This window comes from Mytilus californianus, unplaced genomic scaffold, assembly GCF_021869535.1.
Source record: "Mytilus californianus isolate M0D057914Y unplaced genomic scaffold, xbMytCali1.0.p SCAF_3, whole genome shotgun sequence".
Classification (NCBI taxonomy): domain Eukaryota; kingdom Metazoa; phylum Mollusca; class Bivalvia; order Mytilida; family Mytilidae; genus Mytilus; species Mytilus californianus.
This window is the reverse complement of record NW_026262679.1, coordinates 85698845-85726040: the sequence shown is the minus strand read 5'-3', so window position 1 is coordinate 85726040 and position 27196 is coordinate 85698845. Positions and strand designations below refer to the sequence as shown.

The window sequence follows — 27196 nt, the reverse complement described above, 5'->3', positions numbered from 1 at the left end:
AATCTATATGATACATTGAAATAACAAAGGATTTTTGTATTTAATTGTGTAATAAATTCACAAAAAAACTATTATGAGAACAAAACATTTTCAATTAAAACCGATCTTATGGCGTTGTAATGAGTGGATTCAAATTCATGAAAGGAGAATAAAAATATCGTTCATTATAGAAGTTGGTGGTGAAATTGGAAAACTATAAATAGGTTCATTCAATTCGCTAACGATTTTGCACTCAAAATGAATTCATACATAAAATGAAGCTAGCGAGAAGCTTGAGATCGGAATGTAAATATCGTTAAAAATCTATTCTTCAAGATTATTAAAGATAGCATATAAGCAGGAATAGATGTGATTACAGAAGTATCAATTCTGATCAATAACCTATATCTTGATCAATCACTGTTTGCATTTCTTAATTGATGTCTACATTTTTCTTCGATGCTAAAGGGATGTTCTCGGTGATTACAAATAGAGAATGTTTTGAGTATTGGCAACACTGCTATTTTACACAAATTGAACTATTTGCCGTAGATACTGAGGATTTATCAATATATTGAAAAGGATAATCAAACAACGATGTGTGTTTCTATTCAAAATAAAGTTGGAAGAAAAACAGATATACAAATATTATGGTGTTCAATTGTAACATAGCGACCATAGGAATCATGTGAGATATCAACTATTAATTAAGGTAAATTAATTGTTTGTATACTTGATTTTAATTAAGAATCGTTAAAGTTTCCGATAGTTTTATATAACACTGTTTTGTTTAATGAATTGATTATGACTGTTTTTTGTCGAATAGTATGCTTTAGAATAGTTACCAAACAAATAAATAAATTGTGTTTTATTTGCATTTATTGTAGAATATACGCAAAATGAAAATGATATAGGAAACTCTTTCAAAATTGCATTTTTTTCAATGTGAATTTTCCACTCGGAAGTTGTATAGAACCTGTTGCCAAATAAGAGTCCAGAAGCAATCACAATTGTTGCTTTCTTTTTAATTTTATATTTTTTAATATTTTGAAATGTCACAAATTATGCAAGACAGAAAATCAAACGATGGTAGACTCGATTAGTTCTAATGAATTCGGCAGTCCAGTCATTAGTACTTCCTTTCTGATATATTGTCTTTTATTTACTTACACGAGCCACCATTATTATTATTCATGATCATGTAGAAATCCGTTGACGTAATACAATTAGAATACTTGTGTTTTCTAGAACGATTCCGGTCAGAGGGGGTTAATACTGACTAAGCTTATGTAGTTTAATTCCAGAAAAGTAGTCAGCAAATTTAATGAAATATAGTAGTTACGACAGTTGGTGTATGAAACTTGATCGTTTTAATTGTCGTTGTTTTACCTAATTGAAGTTCTTCAATAATTTTAGGTCATACTTCGTCGTTCAAGTAAGAAACATAATTATGACTGGTACATGCATTTTTGCACATACTCCCAATACTGATTTAACTCTGCCAGATGTAGATATGAAATCTTCATCTGGGTCGTTAGATCTCGTTTATTTAATACTTTTTGGTCATGGTCACGATATCTTGTTGGAAGAAAACACATTTTGATGCATTTCGATATCAATAAGTAATAAGGCAAACAGTTATGAATATGACATAGAAATTTTTGTTTCGAACCTAAAAATAAAAATATTTGTAATATTTATTTTTTCAATAATTATTTGCACGACCTTCTGTCTGTGTTGCATTAATATTTAGAGAAAATTACAATGCACACAGCTGCCTATGCTTGTGTTGTTTCACAGACAAAATTCAATAGAAATTTTCTTGATAACAGAATGATACGATATTTATATATATGAATAATTGGATATCAATATAGCGAAGGTAAATTTATATATTTTGTTTATTAAAAGAAGAGAACATAACTTTAATTGTGAAGGTCAATGTTGATATATTTTGAATATCAATGCCAGACAACAAAGAACCATGGTTTCTGTAAACGTAGTAAATTCTTATCAATATCATATCACTTTTATTATTCAATATAAAAAGAGGGGATATAACAAGGTAACAATAATCCGAGTAATTCAGTCGTTACATTTCGTTGCTTTACTTTGGCTACAGTAACCTCGAGTCGATCACGAGGAGGGCCAGACCTATTTGAGCTAAGGTAACAATCAAAAATTATAAGTCCAATAAAAACATACAACACAATGACCAAAAAAGAAAAACGACAGATGAAAAACACAACAACAAAACTTTGCACAGTAAACTAAAGATTGTGCAACAAATCAGCGTTCGTATTTAAAGCGAAAACTATCATTAAAACCCATATTGGTTAAGATGTTTAGATTATTTATATCTTATGACTTCTTTCTTGCATACATATTTTATATCATTATATATATATCAGAAGTGTTTTTCGTTTTTTGTTTGAAACGATCTGAAGTATCAAATGTACTGAATCCATTGTGTTCAATGTGGTATGATAGGCAATGAGACAACTTTCCATCAGAGATCAAATGGAGTAGATGTTAACTACTACATGTATATGTCATCGTACGACCTTCAACAATCAGCAAAAGAAACACCACATAGCAAACTGTAAAAGACCCCGACATGACAAAATGTAAAACAATTCAAACTAGAAAACCCAACGGCCAGATTTAGGTACAAACCAATAAACGAAATTTGATACACAACAACAAACGCCAACCAAACTTAGTCAAGTTAAGTTACATTTGGGAAAAAAGCAAACTATGCGGTAGTAATTTTGACATTCGAAGACCATTCGCCATAGCTCACAACAAGAATAATAAAGACAGAACAGCTTATACTTTCAACATTATAAGCGACAAAAATACAAGGCTTTATTATTTATTTACAAGGAAAGCATACATGCTTATTCTCTGTTTTTACATACTTTTACGTAAAGGATATTTACATGTTCAACTAATTATAAATGCTTATTCTTCGGCTTGCTATAAATTGAAGATTTTTACTTCGAGTATTAAGTAGAGCAACAATAACAATAAACAATTTCGGTATACTATGAATTTGATGTTGTGCCTTACTTCCAATTTGCTTCTCCATCAGTTCCCATTAATCGATATTAACAAGCAGTTTGAAATTAATCACCGTCCAATATAGATATCAAAGTTTCTAAACCATGCGATTATCGATGAACTGCCACTATCCATGAGGCTAACAGTCCACTCACTCGTAACAGACATCTTGCGATTACCAGATCTACAATTATGACTACAGAGTAAAGGAAATTTCAGTTTGGAACTCCAATCATTTCATTCATTTGTTTTGAGAAAAGATTATTTAAGTATAGACGAAGGATTAGGGTGTACATTTAAGGAATAACTGTAATATTTTTTCTGTCTATGAAGAAATAAATTCAAAAATGTGATGCACACTGAATAACCCGCGTAGCGGGTTATTTTAAAGTGTGCATCACATTTTTTATGTTATTTCGAATAGACAGATAAAATATTACAGTTATTTCTTATAATTTAATTCTAAATTCCATTTTAAACCGGAGTAAACAATGAAAAAACGTTGATGACGTCACGGTCACATGACTAAATTATGTCTATGAGCTGATAAACAAAACAACGTCAGCCAATCAGCAGACGCGTTACATTCAAAATTAAATTATTTGTAAATAAAGTTTGACCAACATTTCTTAAATCATACATTATTTATCATACTCTGTCATATGAAAACTTTGATATGAAAAAAAAAACACATTTTGATGTTAAACTTCTTCTGATGGAATGTTACGTTAAATTCTGAAAAAATCGAGGCGAAGCCATTTGATTTAACAATTTAATGTTATATATACCCCCCCCCCCCCCCTCAAAAAAAAAACAAAAGCTAAAATGCATAGTCCGTTTCATAAAACGTTCAAAATGTGATTGTTTTTCCTGTTATGTTTAATTTAATTTAATTCTAAAATTTTAGAAAAGAGTTCGTACGCCGTGACACTTTTTTGTCCTTTGACGAGCAGAAATGTGTCCGTTTATTAAAACACAAAAAAAGATACAGTATATTTTTATAACAGTTTTTTTACTAATGAAATTTGTCTACGCGTTCTCAAAAAGTCCATGCAAAAAACTAAAAAATAGAAATCATTGCTGTAGATACAAACTCGGCACAACACAGTTGCATCCGGTCTGATTGGATACGTATAAAGAAGCAAATAAACTGCAAAAAAAAGAAGGAAAATCAAGAAATGATCAACTTCTTCCTTTGCATCTTGCAAACAACTGTCAATTTTGGTTATTTCAAATTTTGTAAAAAAAATTTGGCTGGTTGGATGTAAAAATAAGAAATAAAATTGAGAATGGAAATGGGGAATATGTCAAAGAGACAACAACCCGACCAAAGAGCAGACAACAGCCGAAGGCCACTAATGGGTCTTCAATGCAGCGAGAAAATCCCGCACCCGGAGGTGGTCCTCAGCTGGCCCCTAACTAAAATTGTGTGCTAGTTCAGTGAAAATGGACGTCACACTAAACTCCAAAACATATAAATGAACTAAAATTAAAAAACATACTAGACTAACAAGTCAGTTTTACTGTACACAAACTGCCATTTAGAATATTTACGTCTTTAAAAATGAAGCTCTCTGTAGATTTAAAATAAGACGAACGCAAGTTTAACTATGCATTATTCTTATTGATTAAATTTATAGAACTTCACTAATTGACAGATTGAGAAGTCCCCCACCCACCAAGAATGGGAGATAATATTCAACAAAAACATGTACCGATGAATTTCAATTAGTATTAATACTGTTTTAAACAGCCTTTGTTTGCTTTCCTATTAACTGATAATAAAAGCTGCAGACCTCCAAGAAGACGTCATTTAATTATATTTCTTATCGCGATATACAAATGTATATATAGCAGAACCATAATCAATATATGCTATAAAAAGTTATATAATCATATTGATCGAAGTGAATAAAAAACATTCTATCGAATGTTTGCCCCTCTAATGACTTATATAACGCCGGATTATTTTATCGCTACTTTGGTTGGTTAAACAAACTTTTGAAAAGAAATAACACTTTGTATTTGGTGCGTTCGAAGAGTTTTTCTTGACAGAACTAAACAGGAACGTATGTATAATATGACATGAATACCTTAAGAGCTTTATGACCAAATCCCTCCCTAGGACAACTTTGCCTAAAGATGTTGGAACTTTAGTTTCTTATTGACTACCAAAGCTATCAACGGAAAAGTTAAGAAAGATATGAATATAAATCAGTGACAAAGCACTGACTGATGAGCTGGTGATACCCTTGGGGACTACATGTAGCATTCTACCAGTGGCTGTACCGACCTAGTGCTAAAAAGTAAAATTACATTTCATAAATTTGTTGCTTTTTTGCATTTTTCTGGATTTACTTCATCGCGACGCTCATACCAAAAAAAATAAAAGCCAAAGATTCATAAATACTGGCATACTTTATGTTCAACAATGTTCAAACATTCTCATAGTTTTATAACAGCCAACCATCAAAATGTCCAAACTTCACATTTGTACTCAGTGACAGGAACAGCTTTTCACTCATATCTAAGACTAGATTTAACTTGTTGAACTAACGGAACATATAGTACAATCTGTTACCAACAAAAACTCATCAAATATACCACGCTAATGATTCGGTTCGTCAGACACGTGATTTGCCTACATAAAACTCGAATCTAATTAGTATTGACAATTAATATAAAATCAAGAAATGATTTTTTTTTATGGATAATCCCTATCTTGGCACCTTGCCAGAAATTATTCATATTTGAGTTCCTTCATTTTCCAGATTGTTATGAACTTCAACCAAATCTTTCCCTCTAACCATTGGATTATTTGCAAAACAATGATTAAAAAAATCTTGTACAGAATTTTAAAAAGTACCTAGCCCTGCACCTGTCTTGTGAATCAAACGCATAGTGGTAAATGATGCTTAAAAAGGGAGACACCAAATCAGCAAACTTAATTTATTATTATCTTAAGTAACAATATAACAGACAGCACAGCTGCTGAAAGAAAACAAAGGACAAAACACCTGCAAACATGTAGATCAATTAGTACCATGCAAGTTTAATGTTCGAAAATAAATATCCCCAATAAATTTTGTATTTATTAAAGAAATAACTTTATTTTCATTCCGTGGGACAAGAACTAAATATTTAAAGTACAATTGTTGAACTTCTTGGCGATTTTAAATTGAATTTTAATATATGTACTTCTACCGGAAAGATTGTCATGTGCCTCTTTCGGAAGGGATTTTTTTTTCATAAATATTTGGCATTCTAAATTTAAAGGCTAGAGTGTTTCTGTCGAGTGATGTTCCGAAAATTTGCACAATGAAAATCGTTTGCAGTGTTTACTGCTGTTGGTTTAGAACCACTGTTGGTTGGTTGACTATTTAAATCTGTTCCCGAGGATACGATCTGCCGAATAGCCAGTATTCTGTTTTAATAGCATTCAATTTGATTAAATGCTACATTATGTCTGTAAATACTAGTACAATGTATATGATTTTGGTTTTGTTTTTTTTTCTGTTGTTTTTGTTTTTTTAAATATTATACTACAACTCCTATTAAGTATCAATGACCTTAAAAGGTATTGGCTGTTTTGATTTGTTGATTTAGATGTTTATTGTCTCAACAGTTTCATAGTTTTGGCTCTCATTACTTTTGTCACGATTGTGTCTGTAGGGAGTTGTTATAGAACCGTGATTTGTGTCCATGGAAATCATATCATAGGATTTGCTTAATTAGTATCGTTCTTAATAAAAACAGGATCTCATTGCTAGTCAAGTATGTATAACATAAACAAACCGCAAAATGAAGAACGGTTTAATTTCTTTGAACTCATGTTTGTTATTTGTTTAGAAATGTTATTGCTGAACATAAACTTGAGTGTATACAAGGAACAAGAAAGTTAAGTGAGCGTTGTTTGTAAGGTTTAACCACAACATCAATTTTATATTTGTTTCATACCTCTTAAAAGAGTTATAATAGCTATAACTAACTGAACAAATAATAGGACGGGTAACACATGAATGATTGGAAAACCTGTCTGATCTGTTTGCATGTATATTTACAATTATGATTTATATGAAGAATTCATTGTCACACAAAACACAAGCAATCTTAACAAGTATTTAAGAAGTGCGAACTCGAATAGTTTAGGTATAAAACTTTGACCGTAGCTGTTTTTGTCAATTTTGGTTTGAATTCATAAATGATTTTCAAAACTTTTTTTTAAACGACACTGAAAGACAATGCAAGGGACATATATATTGGTACATACATGTACAGTTACATATAATAACATTAACGGTACCAATTTTACTGCACCAGATGTGCATTTCGACAATAAAATTCTCTGTAGTGATGCTCGAATCCAAAATATTTGAAAATCAAAGGCTTATTAAAAAATTGAAGAGCTGATAAAACCAAAAAGTATTAAAAAAAAGTAGAGCCAAAGTAGGGCAAGGAATCAGATCTTTGCATAAGGGAGATATATTCCTTAATTTAAAACAATTTCAAAATTTTGTAACAGCAAACTTTAATAACACAATTTTCGTATTTTCATGCCAGTGCCGTAGTACTGGCTACAGAGATCGTTTTAAACTACTGACCATAACAGTCATCATTACAATCTGTCTTAAGTTACATAGATACGACATTTTCTACTGCTCCTTTGGATTAATTGTATCGTATTACAAAATCTCATGCCGTTTTGCAGTGTAAATATCCAGAAAGATGCTGTTTAAGTGTAAATACGTTGTAGTTTATTTCAGAATCAATATTGATTAATAATTAACACATCTGCATCAACAGGAAATATCCATCAGGAGTCCAAAAATAGACATAACGCAAAAAAGGTGCGGTTATAGATTTTTCCAATTTTAATAGACAAGGAGATTCCTTTTCTTAATTGAATCTGTTGCTGCAGCACAATCTATCGACGTTGTATAATATGACTACTAGGAAGATATATTTGTTGAATGCAATGTTACTAGCTGAAAAAAAAAACATTTCAATTTGGTTTCAATTTTAATTGAATATAATAAATTATGATATCAGGTGGGGATTTTAACTTGATTAAAATCATTAGTATATAGGTCACTGAATACCCACTTTCTTTTTCTTTAGCAATATTAATGAACATTTTATTTATATTTTCAATTCTTCATCAAATAAATTGGTGACATATATTACTTAATTTCATCCCTACAACAGACTTTATCGTATAAATCTGATTCCACCTCTGGGTATAATTTCGCACCTAGCTTTTACAGTAGTTATTATTTATAAAGCTAAAAAGTTTAGAAATTGTCCTACAGCTCATTAGCTTTCCCTGAAATACTTATTGAGAAGGGTTGTAATTATACTATTGTTGCTGTGTCTGGTATTTTGGGGCGATATATCAATTCGCTAAATTACATACTGTAACATGTTTCCTTTTTTGTTGTTGTATTGAAGTTCTGAACTGCTTTCTGGGCATTGCACACGATTGAGTCATTCTGCACTATAATTGACGTTAGTGTATGAAATCTTCTATTAAGTACAGGAACCCATACTAGAGGGCACATCAGAAGATTAAGTGTTTTTACTGTCTTTATTTTTATTGTGTATGTTTGCCCTTTAATGTTTCTTTGTTGGTCCACTTCAAGGGATGGTTGGGATTTTAAAGAAAAGTAGTTTTACTTGGCAGCATGTTTTTTTTTTTTTGGGGGGGGGGGGGGGGGTGTTGATGATGTAAGATCTTTGACAATGTGTGTTTGATTAATTCATATTTTGCGTCCTGTGACGATTTAGATCTGGATATCATATGTTATTCGGGATATTCACAGGATATACTGGCTCATATTCCTTGTCTGTGTTCTATGTCTCCTGAGCCGATAGGCGAAGGGGATATTGAACGCAGACAGGGAATATGAGTCTGTATACCCTGTGAAGATCCCGAATAATAACTAATTCTATATGAGTGTTTTTGTTTTACACGGACAGAGTGAGACAGACCAAAACATGACTGTTTTGTTAGTTGTATTTTGATATTTTATACTGTTTAATGCCATTATTCTATATTCGTTATTTTTCTTGATACAAAATAGCCATGTGTTTTGCAACAATTCTCTTCATGAAACAGATATAGCATGATTTATTTTTACAAATACTTTAATTTAATGCTTTAACATCTTTAACAGAATTGTAATATTTGACTGACAATTTTCATTTTTCAACAAACAATTGTACTAATTCATTCAGTTTACAGTTAACTTTTTCATGAAATCAAACAATTCACTTTGTGTTGAAAGTAATGTTTAGATTGATAATGGTGCATAAAAGACTGGCATAAGTTTTTGCGAAATTGAACTCATCGTATTGGTGGTTGCTATAACATTGGCGCTTGTTGCGGGCTCGAAGTAACTGAAAAGGTCAGAAATGTTTACTTCATCGAGTTTTTAATAGTCCCGAAGCAACAACGATGTACTTCTCGTTTAGAGACGAAACTGTCGCATTAGGCAGTTCTAAACTCCTACTGTGCGGGGAAAAATTAGTCCTGAAGCAGATGTATGTCCTGTAACAGCCATGGCTTGTGTCTGTGAAAAGAGCTTTCCTTGATATTGAAGTTTTGGTTGCACGAGCAAAATGATTGGTGTACAATTCAGAAAGTCCAGCTTTTCTGCTTAAATAAGACAAAAACTTGGATAAAGTTATCCCATTGATGTATACCCCATATCTCCTTTTATTTATATATATTTAGCAGGTACCATAAGACAAAGTTTTAAAAGCCATGAATATAAAATATCTGAAAGCATAAACACAAAAATGACCTTAACTCGCTAAACAGCCATAGCCGTAAAGGTCAACCTTGATTATGGAGTTGCAATCTAAATGGCGCTACATGTTTGACCCCGCTACACGTTTTATATGCCAGTCGAATGTCAGGATCCTGCTGTCTATCATATTTGTTTTTCGTTCATTGTTTTTTCATAAATTAAGCCGTTGGTTTTTTCGTTAGAATTGTTTCACATTTTGTTTCGTCGGGCCTTTTCGTAGTTGTCTAAATATATATACGGTCTGGGTTTTGTTCATTGTTTTACATTGTCGTTTTTAACATCCACGTCACTCTGACTCTGGTTGATATAAGTATCTCATGCAATCTCCTTATTTTTATAATGTTCTTTTGCTTAACGGACTTTTAACGTGCTAGTTTACAAGATGGTTATCAGATCTAGACTCAAGTCGGGTTAGCAGAATTCCTTCGGGACAGAACCGTCTTTATCTCTTTTGTAATTAAAACAAATTAGACTTCTTCGCGTCCATTTGTCTGTCTATATATAAACTCGGTAATTTTATTATTCTAGCACTAGTTCTAAGAATTAAAGATCATCTAACTTTGTATTGATCCATCTCATTTAGTCATATAAGCAAGGGAATTGTTTTGATCATTTAAACTATCAATCCTCATGTAAAGCAGTGTCTCTTTGTCCGGATCAGTATCCTCGACCCTGCGTCATTTCAAAGTTTGTTGTAATTTTGAAGAAAACAAGTAACTTTAACATTTATCGAACAGTTTTCTTCAATTAAAACAAACAGAAGACAAGTTTCATGTTAGTTTAATACATGTAAATTTCCAGGTAAATGAAAATAAATGCTGTCTTAACATGACTTTAATGGTTGTGAAAGGTTTGAATTAGATATTAAAACAGTTCAATTTTTTTACGTAACATTGGCGCAAACGTGGAACTCTCATTTGTTATAGTATTCAGTTCGTTATTAACAATTGATTATAATGCATGTATTTGTGTGTATGACTTTCAAAAAGTTAACGAGCAGGCTATGAAGAGGTTAAATGAGAATGAAGATCCTCCAATGAATACAGCAACCTATAAATGACACATTTGAGTATATCAGATATACCAATTTACAAATTAAAATTATTGTAAATACTATTAATATATTAATAAAATGTCTTTTCATTATTCGAATAGACAGTTATAAACTGTAATAATGTTTGTGTTCAGTTGAAGTCCATACCTATCATGATAGTCAAGAAAAATGTATGCGAGATTGTTGACGAAAAAAGTTCAGTTTGTTTTAACTGCCAGATGCAATTCATGATGACCTGGTTGACAATTTAAAAAAGCATTTGCTTTGGAACTACTTGCAAAATGTTTAAAACTTCCTGTATGACGAATCAATGTAAACGTTGGACTAAGTTAAGCATTGATCATAATTTAAACTTCCTTATTTGCTGATCATGTGACAAACTTGCAGATTGTTCTCATAGTTCCCATGGGTATTTTTATTTTGCCTTTTTACACCCATCTATCATTTATATGTTCTCTCAAGGATGTATATATATACATCAATAAACTTTTCAAATACCATAACGAACGTAAAAACTGGATCTAAGAAACACCTAGAAGACATGACAAGACACTAACACCATTACATTTTGTGCAACACAAGGCAAATACGGACATGGAAAAATTGCACAACAAACATCACTTATAAATAGAATATAAACTGCATAAAGTTTACAAGAAGAAGTACATGGATCTAGAAATATAAAGACGCCAAATATAGTGAAACAAACATGCATGTGTGTTTGGTTAAGATAGACCTTTTCATGTCTATGTAGTTTTCTGATAAATATTGCAGGGACTATTTCAGCTTTGTATTTAACAAAGTTATTGACAATGTATTATGATTAAGTTCAGTACACTGTATGTTGATCGTGGACAATTTAGGTTGTTTTATTCAGTGTCATTCAATTTTAATTCATTTATTGGACAAAATAAAAAAAAACAAGATTAGTAATATTTCAGTTTTATTATTGCAGTAGAAAGCTCAGTTTGACTAAATCTCCATTCTTGTACATCTATCTATACTTTTACCCAAGTCATGTTGAACGCATCTATCCCATTGAACATGAAATAAAGGACACTACCTAAACAGTCTGCTTTATTTTATATCTTGACTTACATTTAGAACTTGACAATAATGGTTGGTAAAGCGCAAAGCTTTACTACAAAAGAGATGATTTCAGTCTCATAATTATGAAGTTTCCAATTCTATGTAGCAACATTCCAGCAGCACCTGCATATGGAGCATATATCTCCCAGTTGATACGATATTCCAGAGTTTTTGTTTCCTATCATGAATTCTGAAAAAAAGGTTGCTGCATACATCACAGTTATGAAGGGTTCAAAGTGGTAAAGTTTGCGTCATCCCTTCGACATGTTTACGGACGCCATAACGAGCTAGTTGACCGTTATGGAATATGTTTCACAGATGACGACATATATGTTCCAATTGTCTTTACCATGCTCAATCCTTGCTTCTTTTCATCGAATGAGACTTATCATCGAATTTGTACCTACATGAGCGACATGTAGAGAAGGATCTGCTTACCTTTCCGGAGCAGAGATCACATCCGGTTTTCTATGTTGTGTTTTGTAGACTGTATGTCTTTTCGTCGTTTTATATTTTAGCCATAGCGTTGTCAGTTGATTTTCGACTTATGAGTCGAATATCCTTTGATATCTCCCGCCTCTCTTCTGTGACGCAAATCTAAACTTTACTTCAATCAACATTTTCTTGTTTATAACTCATACGTGTGATACTAATGGAACAAGAAATTTGTTTTACCAGTGTTACGCCAAATAATCTATATGTATTGCATATAAAACCAGTTATTGAAATTTATGTACATTATATATAACATAAATGGGAAATTCTCCATTGATGTTCCCATAAATCTAAACCTAAATAAATATAAACAAGGAGATTTTTTTTATAAAAGCATGTCTATTCAAAGTTTATTCCCAACCGTTTTGTATTGTGTTTTGAATTTCATTTATTCCAATGAACATGAACTTAAAGACACTGTGCTGAAGCAACAATACCTTGACTTCACTATTTTGATTTGAGCGTCACCGATGAGTCTTTTTTAGACGAAACGCGAGTCTGACATACAAATTTTAATCCTGGTATCTATGATGAGGTTATTAAATATCAATATACACAAGCTGTTATTTGAACCGTAAAGGTTATGAAATGATGATTTTGTTGTACCAACTATATGTACATATGTTTGGTCCACACGCTTGTATCTTTGCTTTTGATTTGTCTCGTTTTTGTATTTCCTTTCATTACGATATTCTTTTCTTTTTCAACAATATTGGTTCGATATCTTATTCTAATTGATCTTCCTTTGAAGAAACAAGTATGTGTTCCATCTTTGTAACGTTGCCCTATTTAATAAAGCAACTGCAGAAAGAATTAGAACTAACACTTGACAAGTCCTTCAAATGTAGGTGAAGGCTATACAAATATTATCCACAGTATTAGCTTTGTTAAAGTTTCTTAAGAACTTAGCTCATGTACATGTAGATGAGGCTGTATTTTAAGGTTCATTTTTGTTTACTTGTTTGGGTACTCATACATCCTTGGTTTTCTAAATTTTGGACTTGAGCGTTCCTGATGAAGATCAATACAGAAAAGTGCAACGGACACATAAAATGTATAAAGTGTTATTTTCCTCTTTTTATGATTTCAGCATTTGTTATAATTTTATTTAACTTAAAATATTTCTATGTATTTTTATAATTACAATACTAAATGTTTCATGGCAATTATTTAGAGTAGATATTGTGTATTCGTAATTGAGCAACTTTTAAAACAATTAGATAAAAATTTGGCATTCCACCCCCACAGTAAACAAGGTACAATACTACGTGTCACCCAAACACTAAATCCGCCTTGATCTTACCAATGAATAAATAATTTAACAAATACTACCAACAGTTTACCGTCAACACTAGATTCTTACATAGACAAAAATATAAACAGTAAAATATACACAACGAAAACTACTAACGTGGTACCGCATTTGGAGGGGCGAATTTGCAGAACCATCTCTCAATGAATTAAAACGTTTTATATGTGTTCAATCTGTAAATTAATGAATCGATGTCAATCCAAAAGACACTAGATATAAGGTTGGACCATTCTGAAGAAGAATTAAAGTCAAATCAAGTAAAAAAAACCCTGGTAATTTTAACCTGTTTATCAAATGACTTAAAGTACATTAAACTTAAACATACATTTGTACTTCTTAAACGACTCCTTACATTTGTGAAAAGCAATCGTTTTACTTTACTATTCTCATCATATCTTTATGTTAAAGTGGTGTTTTTACAGAAGTATATTACGCTAATTCAAAAATAAATTTGCTTCAAATTTTAATGCAGATATTACAAAAGACATGTATTATCATTTTATTCAGATGTAATATTTAGTGAATTCATATCTTTTTGTTTTTATGCCGATTGATAGAGAAGTATTAGCAATGATGGTATTCCCTAATTATATTGAACGTTTTTTGTACAATAATTACCAAAATTTCATAACAGTTTAAAGTTCTTGCAATATCTTCACATGTATATCGATTTTTCTTCCAAGGCAACATTTTACAGAGCATGCGCAGTATCGTAAGCAAATTCAAAAGCAACTACTGGTCCAGCATATTGGTTGAGAGTTTTTTAAGCCACATGTATTACATATTAGATTCTCTTTGTTGTTCAGCAACAATACAGAGAGAGAGGGATGGTTTTATTTTTTTATTCATTGTTGATTTCTAACGAGAAAGAATTGGATTGACAAAAAAATAATGGAAGATGTAAAATACAAAATGTCAGCTGAATCCCACGGGAACTGTAGAATGATAAACATAATTCTATGTGGAAAATGTTTAAATAAAATGCGTAGGGAAATCTTTCACCTAAAAAAAAAACTTTGAAAGAGAAAGCATGCTTGAGGTAATTGGACTTGCATTATCCCTTAATCCATTTATATAAGGATATTAAGTATAATCTGATTAGGTGTTCTGACATATTGTGTGACATTGAAAACTGACACAAATTGTGTGAGGCGAAATTTAACGGGTAACACAGTTCTTTTTACATGTATTTCCAATATATTTTATACAATTATCTGTAAGAAGAGGAATATGGATACCGTCAAAAATTATCCTATTTGGGAAGTGAACACACGCACATATATTATTGCTATTATGCTTATCATGTCTGTTCTAATTTTAAAATAGCGTGTGGAAGAGGCAGTTAAGTTCCTTCAAGGATGAAAAGCTAAAAATAAATGGTCATTGAAATTGCCTTTGCTATCGATCCCAGTCTCCTTGATAATGAATCAGATCAACTATAAAAATAGTTCATAATTTCTGTCTAAAACGATTCTAATTCATTCGTCTCCTTGTCTCGCCTTGATTAATGATCTTGGGTAACAGACAGAATTTGTAAGCAGTGTTTCATTGAAATCTCAGCTAACAATCTATATTATCTAATCAGGTTGTTATTCTTTTGGTCAGTTCATGTTTATTTTACGTTTTTAATTTGGCCATTTGTCATCATGATGAATTTAGTGATTGTTTTACAGTAGTTTCTTGTCGGTGGTCTGATGATTGATCGTTCAGACATTTATTGTCGATGCATAATCCTTGTTTGGGACTTCTTATATAATGTAGACAACACCATTCACGACAAAGAGAAAGAAAACCAACAGTTCACAAAACTCTACACAGATAACCAAAGATTAAACAACACGAACTCCACTAACATTTTGGTGATAACCCAATAGCTCAAGAAGCCAGGGTTCATGTAGAGCTCCTAATCCAGATGTTGTAACCGCCGTGGTGTTCATGTCATATTAAAAACCTTTTAATAGTTATAATAAGTAAAATAACAAAAAATACCGAACTCCAAGGAAAATTCAAAATGTAAAGTCCTTTATCAAATGGCAAAATCAAAAGCTTAAACACATCAAACGAATGGAAAGCAACTGTAAACTATAAACGAGTCCCGTTTTGTTTTATATTTTAAATGTTCATATGACCTAGAGTTTAGCAATATTCTGCACTAGCTGTAATGATTTCGACTTGTAAAACAAATTATCATATACTCGCAGCCTATATATATGAAATCATTTGACTTTTTTAAAAGGTCAATTTACGCTAAATGTCAGCATAAGATATTTTATTTATACCTCTGTCGATGATTTTTTTTTCAAAAGAGTCCTCTGCAGTAAGCGACCAAATGTCTACCTTGATATCCTTTTACTTAAGTTCATGATATTTTAGTGGGGACTGGTACATATGTGACACCTTTTGGGAAAAATGGTTAATTACTTACATCATAATCGAAGATACATGCAAGCCTCAGACAAATCGGACTTTAATCAAAACATTTTATGACAAAATCCTGGAGAGGTACCCAAAAATACATGTACCAATATAAAGGAGATTGATAAATATCCTCCGCTTTAGGTACAGATAAATTGTATAGATACCTGTATAAATACTTTGTCAGTTAAATAATGAATTGTATAGTTTTTTTATCTTTTTATTCAAATTCATTGTCGATTCTAATCAATGGTACTTTCTTCCGGTACGTAAACATTATTTATTAATTTCATAGTTTTATCACAATATAGAAAGAACAAACACAATGCGTTTTGGAAATAATGTAAATATTAACCATAGGAATTTTTCAATAGATTAGTTATAGCAATCGAACGAGCCTGATCACGAATCAAATTCATGTTGGAAATACATGTAGATTTGTGTGTTTATGGAAACAGCTGTCTTAGAACTCCTACTCAGCGCATGTTTTAACATAGATATCTATCAAACAATCTTTTCGCATGTCATATACATTATTTTTCCTGTAATTGAAAAGCAGAGTGTTATATATCCATGAAAAATTAACATTGCATAATTAGATGTTAGTTTTTGGAGTAGTGAATTATAAGCTTTTGCTTTGTGAGATTTCATGACAGCAAGCTGAATTTACAGACTGGCATTTCTAAGGTACATTTTATCGAGCAATCTGATAATTTAAAGCTTTTATTCATTTGATATATATACTGGAAATGTTTGCTATTGTTTTATCTTAGCTATTATAAATAATGTAGAAACACTGAATATCTATGAAAAAGTTGTGACAGCCCTTGGTAAATAGAACACTAAGTAATCTGTAAGGAATACTCCTGTAAAAATGGAAACTCTTTTGGAGTAAAAGTTCCAAATATAACGATTAAAAGTATTAAACCTACACATGGTAAATTCCATCAAAGATCCCAGCCTTATAATCAATAACAAACCACGGGCTGTCATTATAATAGGAAATGCACTCAACAATCACCAAACTTTGTGTTGCATCAGACGGCATCATGTAATTAATTGGTGAACTTTGGTGCAAAAACGTAATGTGACTGTTTAATTTGATGTCTGATATGTTTTATTAAGCATTTGTACTTGGAATATCGAACCACACAGCAAATACACAGAAGATAGTATATAAGAATATTCTATGATGATACATTACGATGTTGGTATTTTGTCGTTTTAGCTAAGTAAAGTTGACCAGAAGGTCAAGTGAACTTTTCTCAGCACTTTGCATCCAACGTCCGTTGTTAAGAATTTTTATGAATCTTTTCCTTTGAAACCACTCTGCCAATTGGAACCGAAAGTGAATTTGTTAAGGAAAATCTTCGATGTTACTAGTCTAAGAGAGAACGTCTAATTGTCATACATTTGTACAAGTTGGAGATTAAGCTTGCTACAATACCAGGTTAAACCAATCATTTTTTTCGGAAAGTGCCTGCACCAAGTCAAGAATATGACAGTTGGTTTCCACTCGTTCCGTTGGTTGATAGCGTTTGATTATGTCAGTTTTTATGGACTTTACTTTACTTTATTTACCTTGAAGTTCGGTATTTTTGTTATACATTTTTGCCAGTAGGTATTGGTGAAAATACTTAGTAATAGTGTTTATTTTGGTCTTGATGGAGTTTTTCTTATGCAGATGAAATGAGCTTCTGGCGTACAAATTTATAAGCCTGGTATCTATTTCGCTGAACTAGTATACTTTATTGTTTAGGGGCCAGGATTTTCTCGCTACGGTTGGAGAGCTGTTTTCTGCTCTTTGGTCGAGTTGTTATCTCTTTGACACATTACCCGTTTTCATTTTCTATTCATATGATGGGTTTTTTACCATTTGCTTTTTATTGGTTGATAATTTCATGACATATTCAACCTATATTAATATACCATGATCTCTCATTAGACACAATAAAAAGCTGTTGAACACTTGTATCACAAGATTCTACTCCATGAAGTGAAGCAAGCAACATTTAACATGGCATTAACAGTCGTTATAGATCTTTTTTTGAAAAAAAATTGTTTATACTTTATCCATTATTTACCTGTATATATTTATCAAAATTTAAATAATGTTTTGACTAGGAGAAAAATATTTACATCTTATTTACATAACTTGATAGGAATAATAGATAAACACCTGTTTAGTTTGAATAAAGACATATTTTCTCAACATCTCGTTTCAGATTTTTATAAAACGCTGAAACAAAACAGTTTCTTAAACCAAACCGTTTATAATGCTTATGCCTATCATATAAAATTATTCATTACAAAATTTAATATGTGATAGACAACTGGTTGTTATCCTAGGGGAGGTTGTTATCCTAGGGGAGGTTGTTCCTCGAGACGCAAAAGTTTTTGGAAAAAATACATTGATGATATTTTTGAAAATTGAATATTTTTGGAATAATGACTTTTAAATATTTTATACTTTAAGTTTATTGTCTCTTTCTATTCAGACGTTTTAACTATTCTTGTGATAATTCAATGGGGGAAAACAAAAAGCAGTAAGCCTCCTGTTAATTTACCGCAAGAAACCCAATATTAATTTTCATAAACATGGCTTAAAGTACATTATGAAAGCGTACTCGCATGCAAAAAAAGCTTGCTAAAAACGCTATCATTATAAACAAAGTTAACTACCAGAGAGATTGATATTTTCCAGTAGTTTACCTTGGCGCAATCATATCAGGAACCTCAATAAGAACTGATCAGTATTGGTAAATAATTGTGTATCAATTAGATCAAATTATTAAGATAAATACATTTGAAAGATCAATTGATTTATAAGACTTTGATATTATGATGTGATTAAGAGAACTGACAGCTTTCGTCTCTGATCTGTCAGAAATTCTTTCAACACTTAACCTTTCATACTTCGTTATTGACAGTTATTTGATCATATAAGATTAACAAGTTGACAAATGGAATAAATAAAAATGAAAAACAACATGCAAGCATGTATTTTACCATGAATATTATTTGAGAAAACATGTATTTTAAAGAATCTTAAGTTAACAAAATATTAGCAAGAATAGGCATGGTCGTAATTTAGCAAATATAATTGTTAATCTGATTTCCAACAGGTCTACATTGTGCTTTGTTTAGACCTGTGGTACCACTGCCTTAACCATGCAGTCCAAAAACTGACGTTCGTACGTTAAAAAAACGCTACAAACTACCGTTTATGTAATGCACTATGGCCTATTACAATAAAATCAAATGCATAAATTGTGTTATAATTTCGTTATTATAATCATGTGTCTTATTCTTAAATACTAATTCATATTTATAACAAACGTGAACCTTTTTTGGTAATACTAGTATGTACTTGCGTTTATCATAATTAAATTTGAAACAAACATTGTATAATGTAAAGCTTTACTGACTTATATTTTCTTATTTATCGTTCATTTGTATCTCCGTTAATTTGACGGGGTTTTAGCCGTGGAACGGGCTTGGCAGTTGACTGTGTGAATCAACTATAATAAATCTTCTCGTCATTACTTTGTTTCCAGATGATCCGGTATTTCAAATAAGGAACTTGTTTTTTTTTTTAATTTGATATTGGATAAGATTAGATTGCAATGTTTAAGCTAAACTGGTATGAACATATAGAAATTCGAGTTTAAGTTTTTAAAAAAAGCCAGCAACCTAACATCACAAATTAACATAACGCGACATTTAAACCATGGGTCGCTACACCCCGTTTGACAAACTTTAAATACTCTTGGATATAGACAAAATTACAGACACAATCTAGATCGACTGTTATCATAGGCGGGATTTCGACTGCAACTGTAAAATAGTGGCAGACATTATTGATTTACGACAGACCACCTACGGACCCTTTGTTGAAAGGGTTCTTTTCCGTTCAAAGAGAGTGAAACTTTACCTTTATACGAGGAAGACAGATATAACGCACTCATGTGCCGACGTATTTATACATCCCGAACAGCAAAACGGACACGCCATTTACACATTGGTTTTACTCCATGCAGAAACGGCCATATTTCTATACCCAAGCCAACCTTTATGATTCACCGGTCTTTGAGAATTTGTAAGAAATGAACATTGTCCAATTTTGCCATTCAGAGTGACGAATTATGCCTTTACTATACAATGTGTCAATATTTCAATTAATTTTATAGATCAAAAGTATTTACTGGAGAATTATCAAAATCCCGTTTACGGTAATGAAAATCAAGCATCCCCCTTAACTTTTATCTTGGACTTGTAGAAGTTCAAAGTTTACCATCAATCTGTTTTGAAAAAGACCACTAGAAAATTTAATTTCTTGTGCTAGTAATGCGAATGTCAAAGTACAACGTTATAATATGGGTTCCATTGAAAAAACATATAATAGAAAAAAGAAATTAAACGGAGATTGAATGGTTGGTCTTTTTTGTTGCTGTTGAATTGCTAAACATGAACTCGATAATATATTTCACATATATATTTTTGCTGAGAAGTTGCAAGCTTTTTGATAATGTGTTGCCATTATCTTACCGTCTACTGTATGGAAGTGGAAATGTTTCATTAAATTATAAGGAACATTTTTTTTGAAAACAAAACACTGCTTAAAAAAGGTTTATGGTGACAATTAGGGTGAGCAATAATTGTGTCGATCAAATACATAACCTTAAGTTAGAATGGTAGTTTATCTATTACTGTGTAACGTTACTTGAATATGCAATGCAGTAACGTTGAATATAATTGCAAATTTCTTAAATACAATTATTGCATGACGAAAATCCCCATGAATTAATTCTATCTGAGCAGTTCGTTTTGCAAATCCAATTTATAATTGATAACATGGAATGATATTGTTTGAAATAAAGCATTGTTCTGAAATCTAATGGAAATTTGCTAAATTAAAGACAACGTATTTTATTAACGTTGTACAGTAAGTCTACGCGAAACTTATTCAAAATAAAGCAAATATAAATCATCATGGAATTAAAATTTATTGAAATGTATATCAAAATTATTTTTAATTTCAAAGTTTAAAATATTTAGAGCAATTTCGTATTCTCCAAAATGCAATCAATGGCACATCTAGGTCCCAGTGGAGGATACACATAATTAAGTTTTGAATGATTAGGTCTGAAGAGAATGTTTACTATTCAAGATTTCAACCCCCGCAGAATAATTTGACCTTGATCAGTGTTGGCTGTTCTGATAAGGTCCTTGAGGTTTTAGGTTTTTATTTTATAAATTATTTAACATTTTTGGCTGTCTAAACATTTTAGCGTTACAGATAACAAAAATATTTCAGAAATAGGTGCCGTGCTCAAGGAAATCATATTGTTTTTAAATAACAATAGTGATGACCTTGTTCTATAAAACAACAGGATCTTCCAAAATGTTACGTTTAACACTTAAATAATAAATAAATTGGATAAATTGTAACAAAAAACCACAAGGTTTGGTCGGTTTTATGAGCTTTGTAACCTCTGTATTTCTGTTAACGACGATAAACCTTTAAAAATTATAATATTTCATTATCATGAATATGTTCCGTTTCAAGTATATAGCATTAATTAAAAATCATCTGAGAAAAGGTTCCTCATCAAGCATTGGAGTGTTGCAAAAAGGGTATATAGTTGTCAAAACAGAGACCATTGCTATCTGAAATCTGATTAAAATATATTTATAAACCACCATAGTTCGTCTGAAGGAGAAGCTTCCATTATTACCAAACACCAAGTCCTAAAGTACTAAATTGCCTAGAGTTCATTGGCACAAACAAATGACACTGTAAGCCTAGTACTACGAAGAAGCTTGCTATATTAGTCTTAAACTGGAATTCTCTTTATTGGTTGTTATAAGAGTAATTCGGAGAAAACCCTACATGAAATCAAGACGTGAGTTTATTAGTGTACGGTAAAATTAAGAATGTTGGTCGCTTTAAATTTTGTATGTTCCTGTAAAGAAATATCTGAAACTAAAAGTCATAAATGCAAGACACGAAAAGTTAAATTCCTTGACAGAAACAATTATTTATTGTTCTCAATAAACTGTTTTATATTTGTATTGGTTAATATTCATTTATTCAAAAGAAACTGACATGGAAATGCAATTGATTGCAAAGTTGTTCATTGCTTTTAGCAAAAATTGCTTTTTATTATAAAGTTCGTACATGTTTGTATGAAAATTTGTATTTAATTTCAATCCCACATCGATAACCGCAACAATTACTGCAGTTCTCTTTAAATAAACTAAAATTACATTAATGCGTCTTAGTTTATCTTAAAGGTGGTTACAGCTGCACAAACAGAACGGCACGAGTACAGCATCTGTAGAGGAAATTTAAACTTGCATAGCAATCAAAATATTTGTAACCCGTGTTTCTGTTTATATATAATTAATCGAAGTTCTATTTTGGATTTAGACTATATATCTCAATCCTCTCTCAGAAGTTTCAATACATCAAATGAATCCATCATTCGTTAATAAGTAGGTATTTTATATCCCGTTGGCGTGATAACTGTTTGAACTTTTCGAAGATAACTCAGAGAATCGCCAGTATATCACATTCTTGTCAGTAAATTACCAGCTGTAATATATTGCTACGAAAGAAAGGAAGGAAATTAACTAAACTTTCAAGTCATTTTGTATATTTGTGGCTTAGATGGCTGTTCGAGATCTTCAAACCAACGGACAGAAGTCCATGATCTTTCACAGAGGGTTTTTCCTGAAGGCCGATTATAATAGCAAACATAAAGCTCAAATCATGTCCTTCACATTCTGATATTATATAGCTTACTATACCGTATGGATGTAGTCCATATCAAGTTCGGACGTTGACATGGAGCTGTTTACATCTTTTTTCGTAGATATATAGGTTTTATGTGGATAATTACCTCATTTGCACTCATACATGTACCACACCTCCTTATTTTTATATAGTATAAGTTACTTGAGTATGGTTATTTTCTGATAAAATATTAGATTATGTTTTTATTTTCCAAAGCAAATTCGTTCCCAGTCTAGTCTCGTACGTATGCTGAATTGTCTATACTAAATAATTTTTATTGAACTTTAGTGCCTTTTTTCGTTTGATTACTCTTTAAATCTTAACGTTTTTCATTCGAGCGTCACGGATGAGTCTTTTGTAGACGAAACGCGCGTCTGGCTTAAATTTTAATCCTAGTATCTATGAAGAGTTTATTGGTAAATGTATAGCCCGCATCCCCATTTTCCTAACAAAATACATTTTGATTATCCTTTATAAAACATTGAAAATTCAAGACGTGTTTGTACGCAAAACGGATGGTTATGTTATTAATTATAAGTATACTTCATTTGAAAAAGCCGTTACTTTATATCTCTATAATGATTAAAGCATGCACTGTGTACATGTGGTTTATCTTTGTTTCTTATAAAGCAAAAACACATATTAATTTGCATTTCAATGGATTAAACCCTTGAACCTTCGCCTAAATCATGCATGTTGCTATCCGTATTTTACGATAAATTCATATTGTACTCAAAAATTGTTTTTCATTTGACACATGATTGATATGAAATAATGAGCTGCTTCAAACGCCTTTCAATATATATACACACACATATATATATATACAGCTTGAATTTAAGCATTATCAATTGTAAGTTAGATTGTATGAGATGCAAAGACCACATTAACAAGGTAATAGGCATGTTTTTTTTTCTTTTAATTTGGCTCAACGAATTAGATAATAGATTATATTCATATAGTACACTTGCATAGACATTTTTAAGTCGTCAATATGAGGGTGATATCGATGCTTAGGACCACTAAAGTATCGGAAAACATCTAACGGTGTCTCAGTAGAGTAGATGAAGCATACAATTTTACTTCGTATACGGAATTCAAGTTTATTGAATAGTTGACTCAGTCAAATGTGCAAAAAATACATTCACCCCAAAAGCTAACCAAACCTTTAAACAGACTTATTAAGAAGGGATATAGTTACGATACTGTTGTCAGGTCATTAAAGATGGCATATTTTGGTATTAATATTGATTCACTCATAGGGTCTTTGCATCGGAAATAAACACATTTATTCTAAAACCAGTTGTTGGCATGATACGGGTTATGTTCTTCTCATATATTTTATGATGGTATGATACTAAACCCCTAACGGAAGGGATTGTGCTTGATTTTCATATGATGAAGACAATTTTTCAATCAGTTTAATTGAGGTCTGGAGCTGGCATGTCAGTAACTGCTAGTAGTCCTTTGTTAATTTATGTATCATTGTCATTTTGCTTAGTTTCTTGTGTTACCTATTCTGACATCGGACTCGGACTTCTTTTAAACTGAGTTTTACTGTGCGTAATGCTGTGTGTTTATTTATTCTACATTGGCTAGAGGTATAGGGGGAGGGTTGAGATCTCACAAAACATGTTTAACCCCGCCGCATTTTTGCAAGTCAGGAACCTCTGGCCTTTGTTAGTCTTGTATGATTTTTAATTTTAGTTCATTTATATGTTTTGGAGTTTAGTATAACGTCCATTATCACTGAACTAGTACACATTTTTGTTTAGGGGCCAGCTGAAGCACGCCTCCGGGTGTGGGATTTTCTCGCTGTGTTGAAAACCCATTGGTGACCTTCGGCTGTTTTCTGCTCTTTGGTCGGGTTGTTGTCTCTTTGACATATTCCCCATTTCCATTCTCAATTTTATTGTAGATAATTATCATCCACGTTATATAAAAAATAATAACACTTGCCGATTGTGTCTAAAACAAACCAACTAAATATTTACCCGCGGTGATTTCAGGTCGGTCATTGTGGTCGACATTGCGAAAAAAATGTGGACAAAATTACAAAAATTGAAGAAAAAAAATTGTTTCATTTTTTCCTCCAAAATAAACATGGTAACATGTTTTACTTTATAAAAATAAGGATATGAGGTATGATTGCCAATGGGACAACTATCCACCAAAGTTCAAATAAAGTGGATGTAAGCAATTATAGGCAACCGTACAGCCTTCAACAATGAGAAAAACACATACCGTATAGACGGTCGGCTATGAAAAATATGAAATAATTCAATTGAGAAAACTAACGGCCTAATTTCCAACAAAACAATTTACGTATGACAGACATGAACCAACGACAATTACTGAACTACAGGCTCCTGACTTGGGACAGGCACATAAAAACCTTTTAAAAGCATTTCAAATAATTTTGACCTCTGATAGCATTTTACTTTTTGCGTCGTTGGGTTGTTCTCTCATTGATGTTCCCCCACTACTTATCTATTAGTCATATTGTAATTAGCAGAACTTGAAATGTCAGTGATCAACACGAGCTAGACTGATAAATATACTATATTAATTCTAGTAGAAGTTTCCAGTTATGTCCCTTTGGCCACATTTTTTGATATTTTATCAATAAAATAAGAAAATATTTCGTCATTATAGGTTATGTCTTCTACTTTTACAATGTGTTGAACAATTTTAGAATTAACATATACAACGACAGTTTGCTTGCTTTCTTTATAAATATGAATACACTATTGACCTTCAAAGTTGGAAAAGAGATCATGACATTTTAACAAACTGGGAAAGTGGACAAATGTACACTCCAATGACCAAACAAAATGTCATATATATGTAACCGGGAGACTGGCTACTGATTGATGATGATAACGAGCTGCAACCCACGACCGGTTGCAGACGTTGGTGATGCCAACGATAGACAATGACAAGGATCTAGTCAATTGCCTGAGAATACTCGCTTTAACTCCACTTGTAGAATTAGACACAAGTCCTATGCAGTAGTTAACAATTTATTGATTCAGGATGGAATACATGTACTTTTACAAATGAGAGCGGATGTTGTCAGTTTGAATGCCTGACTCTCACTGAAGTAAGAATTTCAGAAAACATATTTAAATCAAGATTTTACATGGTTACAATAATAGAAACGAGATTACCGAATGACAATGAAATAATACAAGATTAACAAAAGAATATTACAAAAATCTGTCGTTTGAGTTTAAGGCTTAATAGCGCTAATTGAAATGACTACAGGATTATTTATTCTTTACATAAGAAATCTTTAGACTATGTAAAGCTGTTACTTTATCTATTATTTATCAAAAGTCTTATTTCCGTCTTTGTGAAAATATATTTGACACTTATTTGTAACCTTAAACACAAAAAGCTTTGTAAACAAAAATCGTAATATGTTAATAAAATTGAGACATTTATTTCTTTACCCATTTTTTCCTTAAATAATTGAATTTATTTATTTGACATAAAATTTAATTGTAAATTTTATAAATAAGTTAATAAGACGTGATGTCCACTTTTGCCCTGTCACATATATCCCTCCCGCTGAGAAATTCGTTGTCCCCAACGAATAGATTTTGAAAATAAATGAAATTATCCAAATTGAAATGTTTTATCGATACAGGTTATGACATCTGCAATATGAAAGAACAGAACACATAAGTACAGACATGGATATAAATAAGCTCTGCATGATAGAAAACATTAGTCCAGCTTGTAAATACATGACAATATATGTATATTATATAAATAAATTAAACAATTTTAAAATATTTGTGGTGTGCGATCAAAATATATGAGGTAAAAGTGGTTGACATAACACTTTTCAAGATTTTGGCTTTTATTGGATTTATTGGAATTGTGTCAGGGATAAGGATTTCTTGTTTTGTATTGATATTGACTAGATAGAATCCAGACCAATCGACATGAAATCTGGTTATAAAAGTTCCTGAAATTCTTAAGTTACCAATGTTACTTGGTGCGGAAATTTCCCAATCTGAGGGGCAAAGGGGTAAATTGAGAATTGGGATAACAACACAATGTAGACCATTGCTAACTTCTAATATGATTTGAGTGTGAGGTTGAGAACGACACTGAGTATATATGTAATGTATTGCAACACAAAATGAAATTATGGTGAGAGATGTCAAAAC

The 27196-nt window shown here is 31.5% G+C and overlaps 1 protein-coding gene across 1 annotated transcript in view; it reads left to right on the top strand.

The window, feature by feature from the left end:
* Nucleotides 1-421: 421 nt before the first annotated feature.
* LOC127735294 (potassium/sodium hyperpolarization-activated cyclic nucleotide-gated channel 1-like) overlaps nucleotides 422-27196 on the top strand; it is a 108771-nt gene continuing 81996 nt past the window's right edge. The window contains exon 1 of the mRNA XM_052245421.1: nucleotides 422-691. The gene's annotated coding sequence lies outside the window, so the exon portion shown is untranslated. The remainder of the gene's footprint in view (nucleotides 692-27196) is intronic.